The following is an 8,606-nucleotide window of genomic DNA, read 5'->3' on the forward strand; positions in this document are numbered from 1 at the left end:
TCATAGATGGATCCAATATCCCTTTTTTTTTTTTTTTTTCTTTCTCCTGACACATAATCAAAATTGAAACTGATATGAGACCACCATAAAAAACCAGAAAGCCCTTCTCTGTAATATCCATCTTTGGGGTAGCTCTTTCCAGGCCCACTTTTTGTGTGCTGACTGCATGATGCGATGATTGTACTATTATTTATATTTTTTTTTCCTTATCACTGCTGCAAAACATTTTAGAAAGCTCACTGCCGAAGCCAGTGTTTCTTACACTTACCTTTACTCCTCCCAGTGTTTTCCTGGTGCAGAGGCAGACTTAGCCTAAAGAAGCCAAGAAGAGCAATTTCCTGGAGAAATTATTTTTTGTATTTTAAACACACACACCCACACACACACCCCGCCCTGATTTTTTTTTTTTTTTAATCTTGTACAAGTAAATTTCTTTTCACCCTTCTACTGCCACCAAACCTGCTGGCATTTGTTTCTTCTAGGCATTCCCTTTCTAACCCCATGCTAGCAAGCTTGTTGGGGCATCCTGCAGGGCTGGGTGGCTCCAGCCTCTCCCTCTCCCCCCTGCCCTGAAGGCTTAACTTGGTTAGCACTAGTGCAGTCCTGGGCTTGAGAAGAACTGCCGTCCTGGTACAGTACTCGTGACATAAAATTATGGAAGTAGCAAGAGACCTTGTAGCAAAAGCACACGGCAGAGTAAGATGTGGAAATGATGGGGTTTGAGTTGAATATTTCCCTGGTTGCAAAGGAAATTAGGCAAGCAGTTTATACAGGAGAAGCAGAACCAAAAGGAAAGCTCTTCGCTTTCCCCCTCGGCACATACTGTTTCTCCACAGAAACTGCGGTGATCCTGCAAAGTTAGACAAGGAGGGTGTAACAAGTTCTTCCCTATTTTCTGGAAATCCCACCCTCTTTCCACAGCTTATCTGAAGTTTCTATTTTGCACGTTCCTATTTGTGTGAAGTTTGGGCAAGTCTCATCTTTTCGGTTGCCTCTAACTAAATGAGCCTCTAACTAAAGCCCTCATAGGCCGATTTTTAAAAAATTAATTTTTTTTAAATTTTTGTTTTGTTTTGTTTCTTCCCTAACATTGTTGGAAGGGCAAGTGGGGGAAGTTTTGTTGTGTTTTTGAAGGCTTAGAAAAGTATCCCAACATGTTAAATCAGTTGGTCACCACAAGAGGTATTTGAGCAGAACATTACTTATCCATAGAAAAGCTGAGAGAGGGCCCTCAGAGCTGTACATCAGACAGAGAGCCCCTGTCCCAACATTGTTTTCCTTTTCTATCTGTGCATCTTTTAAAGACATTTGCAAGGCAAAAGCTGCCTAACTTCAACAGCTAATGATGGAACAGATTATATGTCTTGGTGTGTTCGGTCAAAATATTTTGTGAATTTAGGCAACTTAAGATGCTTTTATTAACAGAGAAGTGGAAGGAAACCTGGTAGTTCTTGGTTAAAAATCTAAAAATTACTGAATATTTTGAGTTAGACAGACATGTAGTATTTACACATATAGTACATGTGCACAAACACACACATACTTTGATGTATGTAAAGCCTGACTTCTTTTTTCAGTTCTTAGCTGTTAATGCAAGGGTCTGCAAGTGGGGTTTCCTGAGTTTACTGTCCACCAAGGAGGAAGCCCAACCTGTGGCTGGAGGATAAACAAGTATTAGAAGGCCTGGCTCCCAATCCTGATTGTGTCAAAAACCTATGGCACAAGCTTGCATAAGCAATTCAGGGAGTGCTGCTAGTGTGAAACAACCTTTCAGAAAAAGGTTTCTTGAATCTTGGAAACTAAAGGTATCTTGAATTTTGGAAACTATAGCATAAATTTAAAGATAACAGGAAGAAATTTTATCATCTTTTGGTTCAAAGTAATTTCCACTTGTAATCTTACACACACAGACACACACTCATCCTGAAGTCAACAGAGCTCCACACCTGCTGTATTGGAAACAAAAAATTATATTCTTCAGAACTCTCTATCTCCAGAGAATGGGATAGTAAGAAAAGAATTTTTTTTTTTTTTAATTAATGGCACCATCAAAAAAATTGTTGAAAAGGACTTACACCACACAATTCTCTGCTTTGTCAGGTATTGAAGACGAAAAGAAAGTTGTGAATGTACAGTGAGAACACCTGTGTTGGCTGCCTGGATTTGGCGGGGGGGAGCTGGTAGCGGGGTGGGAGTTGTCACTGAAATACAAATAGAATAGTTTTAGTTCAGAAATTGATTTCAGATTTAAGGATAATCAAGGAAAGAGAAAAACTCTCCCATAGTATAGTAGGAACTATAATAGGCATGCAGCCATTTAGAAAAGTGGAATTTTTTTTTCCCCTGAAATGCACTGGGTTTGGCTTTTCTTAATTCTGTGGTAATAGCCCTTATGGTAAAGAGTCATTTCTTCACTGCTGAACTTGGTATGTTAATTTTTCCACCCAATCTTCTATCACCCTTCATTTCCCTTCTGGTCTGCCTATCACTTATGGTACATTTGCTCCTACCTTCAATGACCAATGGTTAAGCTATCAAGAAGTAGTTAATGAAACTCAGACAGATGCCTGTAGTCTCCTTCTCCTGGCCTGGGCTTCAGGATTCTTTGAAAATGCTTAATTTTAGATGACTTGTTCTATTAACACATGCATTTCATTGCTTTCCTAAAACCGCTCAAGCTTTTCTTCCCCTGCCCTTTCTGCTGATCAGGATCCCACCTTTGTTTAAAGGTCAGTTAAACGTGGTGGAGTTGTGACTCGGGGAGAAGCAGCTGCAGGGTCTGTTGGTGCTGGGTGTTCCTCAGGAGCCTGAGCACTCTCACCTACTCAGTTTTACCCTGCAGAAAAGAATTCTCTTGTCAGGCACTACCATAATATAATTACAATATACCTTATGAGACCGGTTGGTGTCTCAGCCTCAGTCACAGAGAGGTGGTGAGACAGATGTTTCCAAAGCAGAAGTAACCATTCTAATTTGTACCAATAGTTAATGAGTCCAAAAACCCCCTACGTACATGTTAGTGCTCAGCACAATTCCCATGTGCATTTGCTAGACTATGCAAATAAAACACTACCTATATTATTAACCAGGAACTAAGTGACTGGATGCAAAGCAAAAATAAAGAGTTTGTGAATGTTTCAGAGCTGGACTTGAGGAGGTAAATCACTTATGTGCTGTGCTAAAAAAAACATGTGAAATTCATATAACAGGGCATTGGTTACTGCCCACAAATATGTTTTTGGCAAGTATTTACACCCCCTTCTTTTTCTTCAACACAATGTTGAGTAAGTCTATATTCTCTCCCATAGCTATGCTGAGGAATCTCTGTAAGGTGATAAATGTATATTTTGTACACTGCAACTATCAGTGAAATAAACCTGCAGTGTTGGAATCCAGATTTGAACAACCATTGTTAAGAGCTCTGTGGATCTCTCTTCTGATTCATATAATGTATTAAAGCTGTAGTTTCTTTAATCCTTGCCAATGCAACAAAAGGATTTGTAAAAGTAAAAGCCGTGGTCAAATTGACATTACTATCTTCTTTGAAGCAAAATAAGGAGGAATAGAAAAAGAAAAACCACTCTTTTACTTGTAGTATGCATCCCATCTCTGTTTTAAACTACCCCCTCACTATTCAGGTTATTTTCCCAGTTATTTTGGTATAGTGCATGCAGGGCTGGCAGGTGCAAAGTCTCTGACGTGATGTTGAGGCTTTGCAGCCAAAGGCTCCTATCCCTGCTCCCCGAGGCAGATGATCTTTTCCCAGGAAGGGATGCCAGGCTTCTCTGGGGCCCTTGGCTCTGTTCTTAGTGGTAAGGAGATTACAGAGGATGTTAGCCGGACTCGCGGCATTCCCCTATCTAGGATCCATGAGTTTTGGTGCACGCAAATAGAGGAGAGGAGCTCAAGGTCAGTTCTGCTGTTTGTTGAAAAGTTTATGGACTTAAGGTTGAAAAATCAGAGCATGCTGAAATTGGTCACTAAAATGTCAAGTGACTGAACAGAGATCAGGTTTTTAGCCCCGAAAGCTTCACTGGAGACCTGAGGACTCCCACCAGAGGTTTCCCTAGAGAAGAGCTGAGAGCACCCCCAGGCAAACAGTCGGGTCACATTTAAGATTTAATCTGGTTGAACCTTGAGTGGGAAACAAGAAGTGAAAACTGTCAACTGTGCCCAGATCCATTCAGATCACTTCTAGGGACAGTTTTGATACCAAATTATCCTTGTTATGCAAAGTTCCTCACCAACCGGCTGGTTCCCAGTTATGCATGGGGAGAAGCGGTGGCCACATCTGCTTCCCGTTTTGCCGTTTCAGAGACGAGCCATCTGTTTGGCCTCATCCCGAACAGCCTGCTTGGGCCTGATTAACTTCCTCACCCCCACCAGCCCCTGGCTCACTGTCTGCTGCAAGGTGTAGATTTTTTTTCTACTTTTTTTTTTCTTTTTTTTTTTTTTTTCTTCTCTAACTGCTCATAAACCAGAACCTTCACTTCTCTCCCAAGGGACAGGAAGGCGTTGGTTTGTGTGATTTGCAGCCGCCACCAGCAGCAGGAACAGCAGCAGCTGCCCTCTATCATTCACATGTTCCATATGTGTGGTCAGGACAGATAATACCAGGAATTGTTCCATGTCCTGGGATGGCTTTAAAGCAGTGAGACCTTTCTCTATATGAAAAGAAAGGGGGGGGGGGGGGGGGGGGGGGGGGGGGGAAGTAATAATAAATGCAGCAGCAGAAATCTCACTGCAGTTAACAGGGATTCTGTTCATGTGGCAAGAGTGGGGTTTCAGTCATGCTCATGCAGTCTCTCTCTCTTTTTTTTTTTTTTTTTTTTTTTGTTTTGTTTTGTTTTGTTTTGTTTTGTTTTTTTTAAATGTGATTAACTTCTGCTGTCTGAAGCCTGGCTTTGTATTTTTCTCTTCCATCTATCCCATTTTCAGCAAAACTTTGCAAATTTTTGTCCTTCCTGTTTTCTGCATGCCCATCTACTGGCCATTACAGCAGGATTTTGGAAATGCTGCATGTCTGCTGCTGCCAGTGACTTCAATGCAGCAGCCCTGAAAAGTCAAAGTCTGTGTGGCCAAAATAAAGCATCAAAATTATGAAACTGGGATAATGGATATCCTGTTAAGATTAAGACTTCTGTTGCCTTCCACAGGCCAGATCTGAGGAATTTTTGTCTTTCATGATGCATTTTGACCAGAATTTGTTCTCATGTATAATTTTCCTTCCAGATAACAAGCTTCCTGAGTTTTGTGCTGCTGGACACGGCCAAGCTGGTCCATAACAGGGAAGGATGCCCTGGAGATCTGACCCACAAGAAAGGTATGAGCAGCTTGTCCAGAAATCAAATATTTCAATTTTCCTGTTGCCACATTTTCAGTTTTCAAATTGTCGGTGCTGCTGCTGAAATGAAGCTTTCAGTGAAAGCTTTTCCTTTTCTTTTGACCATCTCACAAGCTGAAAAAAGGTGTGCAATATCCCCAGTGTATTGGCAAAGCCAGGAGCATTTTCTAACTCCTTTTCCCCAAGTAAGATGTTGAGTGATGCTCACACACACACGCACGGACACACACACAAAAACACACACACAAGCACAATATCAAAAAGCCAGGAAATTGTTACATTATTCAGATCCACGTGTTCCAGGTCTGGCTCTGAGTTCTCATTTTGCTATCTCTAAAATATTCGTGTGTCTTTTAGTGTATTTCTTGATTTGAAAAACATTCTTTGTTGAGCAGAGGTTAAAGCTGTTTTGGTATTTTGATGCCTATAAAGGGATTGGAAAGCTGGTCTGGGCACTCGAGGCTGAAAATACTCACCCCTGGTAGCTGTAGGTTTTGTCTGTGTAACGATTTGTGCCTTGGCAGTTGCCACAGTTTCTGATGTAATTTAATCAAGCTATTGGAGTAGGAAAAAATATAAATGTGTTGATTTGAAGGAAGCCTTTGAAATGTAATATATAAGAGACCCAGCACAGATTTTTAGGTACACAAACTTGCATTTAAATTTGTGGATGTCTCTAGCTCAAAGATTTAATAACACCGACTGAGAATATTACATTTGGTCTATTTTTGTGTTGTTTATTATTATTATTATTAAACAGATTGTATTTGTTTTGGAGAAAAGTCACCAGCTGAAACAGAAATCTGTAGTTTGTTTCATTTACTGAGAACCAGCTGTGATGGGGAACAAAGAAATTAGAATGTTAGTTCCTTCTTATATAATATTATGTAGTCATAGTTTATGATGAAACTATACCACAAAAACTTAAGGAACTTAAGGAAAATTTAGATTTTGGGAACCTGTAAAAGAATTACTTGCAATACCATTAGGGTTTGTTTTGAGGTTGTTTTTATCTTTTTTTAAATTTCATTTTGCTCGTAATAATACAGTTTAACAAATGAAAATATTTCTGAAACTTTATAAATGGTGCCTTTTCTGAGCAAAACACTGATGCTTGTTTGCATTAAATATGTGATGTGAAATTTACTGTGCTGGAATCCAAAGGAAACAGGGACACCCGCAGAGAAATCACCTTTGTTATGGCAAATAGTAGAAATAATTTCTCTGTGTTTTCTTTTGAATTACCATGATTCTACATGCAGAAGTAATTTTGTTCTGTAATGACCCCGTCTGGCTGGTGGGAGGGAAGGGTGTGAGGAGAGATCTGGAGGGGAAGCGCTTCTAAAAGTCGGCTGCTTGCAGGGCCCGGACGATTGGGATGGGCAGGGACACTCTGGATAGCAGGTGGCCAGTTTGGGACCTGACCTTCACTGGAGCTGGCTGAGCAAGGCTGCCTCTCACAGGGGGCGAGGGCAGCGTGGTGACACAGCCTGGCTTTTTTTGGCCATGGAGATTGGATTGCAAGGCCAGCATGGATGGACTCACCATGGCGCAGAGACAACATGGATGGACTCTCCATGGGGCTCTGTCTACCTGCGCCTCACCTTACTCTGTGTCCCCTCCCACAAAGGCACCACCCACAGACACAGAGCCTCCAGCTGCGCCCAACGCCTCCACCCACCAGGAGAGGGACAAAAATATTCTGGGTCTTGGGGTTTTTATCTTGTTCTCTTGTCTCAAAAGATACATCTCAGTTTGCAGACATAATTTAATAACATTTCCAATTTTTATGAAATTGCCTTTTTTTTTTTTTAAATACAATATTCTCAAAGAAAATGAAGTTACAATATAAAACCACAGCAAAAAAAAAAAAAAAAAAAAAAAAAAAAAAGGTGTAAATACAACGTTTTCTATTAGAAAAGGCAGTGCCTGGGGAAGGAATGGGAAGCAATTATTTTTTACTTTTTAGAAACAGATATCAACTTAAAACCACTCACATGTTTACTCCTTTTAAAGGTCAACTAAGCTGTATCAGGGTATTGCACCATAGCAAAAAAAGAGAGAAAAGAAGATTACACTAAACTTTTCTGAGGGCACAGTTTGTTTCAATGTACACAAACACTACATCCTATTTTCATGCCATCCTTGAATATGTTCATAAATAAAATTACTGAACCACTCGTTTCTAAACAAATCAAAGAGGATTTTGTGCAAAAGAGAAAAACACTGGAAAAAAGCAAACCTATAAAAGCCCTTTAGTGAACAGAAAATGCCATTTGCTCCGCCTTTAGACTATGCCCTGATACACTGTGTCTTAATATACTTACTTATACTACTGTACTTTTCATTATACAACATCAACATATTCTCTTATAGTATAAATAAGAAAACTCCAGAGCCAGGAAACAAACCCACTGTGAGTGACAGTGCATCATCATGTCATACAAACCATTTTAGATATATATACACATACAAATGTATATAAAATATTAATGATGTACAAAGCCGCAGAGAGGGTGTGTGCATGTCGACAAGATGAGAGACACAAGGACTCAGACACGTGCATGTGTGCACAGAGATGTGGTGAAGGTAGCAAACCTACCAAGGAATCAGAAATCACCTTTCAAAGTTGTACTTGAGGCACACTCGAACTCTGCTGGAACTGTGCTTTTTTAAACGGTTCAGGAACGTGGCTTTATTTGAGTCGGGTTTTGGTAAAAGCAAAGAAACAAAACCACCTGAGTGATCTGCTGTTCCCTTCCCCTGTATAGCTGAGGGAGTCTTAAAATGAAGGGTGGGAAAAATTATGACAGGGTGTATATAGTGACCTGAACCTAAGAAGAACAGGAAGGAGGTCTGAGAGCAATAAAAGCAGAATGTTTCAGCCAATGTCTGATTTCAAAAAGGACATTGCAGCAGGGCTTAGAAATTATTTTGTCCTCTCTAGTTTGACATCAATCAAAATTGGAGAGGGGTAAGAACAACTGAATGTATTCCTACCAGCTATGCAAAATGAACCTATTTCAACTGTACCTAAAGAAAGGTAAAAATTGAAGGAAACTCATCCATGGAAGTTACCCCCTGGAAAGTCCTCTTCAGATCATTCCTATACAAAATATTTGGTAACTCCTTGTTGCCAGGTACAGTCTGTCTTGAAGCTAAATGTGTAGCCGGCATTGATGACAAGACCATGGCTGGGGCATGAAAGTGGCCGGGGATTCCTTGTGCCCACCCCTCATGCAGCCTCTTGGGCTGGAAGGTA

The 8,606-nt window shown here is 40.5% G+C and overlaps 1 long non-coding RNA gene across 1 annotated transcript; it reads left to right on the top strand.

Annotated features, from left to right (window-relative positions):
• Window positions 1–4,541: 4,541 nt before the first annotated feature.
• Window positions 4,542–7,101, top strand: LOC120763605 (uncharacterized). Its single transcript, XR_005704111.1, has 3 exons — window positions 4,542–4,651; window positions 5,233–5,323; window positions 6,707–7,101. It is a non-coding gene; the product is annotated as an uncharacterized LOC120763605 (long non-coding RNA).
• Window positions 7,102–8,606: the final 1,505 nt, after the last annotated feature.

Source organism: Hirundo rustica, chromosome 1 (assembly GCF_015227805.2).
Source record: "Hirundo rustica isolate bHirRus1 chromosome 1, bHirRus1.pri.v3, whole genome shotgun sequence".
In the NCBI taxonomy this organism is placed as follows: domain Eukaryota; kingdom Metazoa; phylum Chordata; class Aves; order Passeriformes; family Hirundinidae; genus Hirundo; species Hirundo rustica.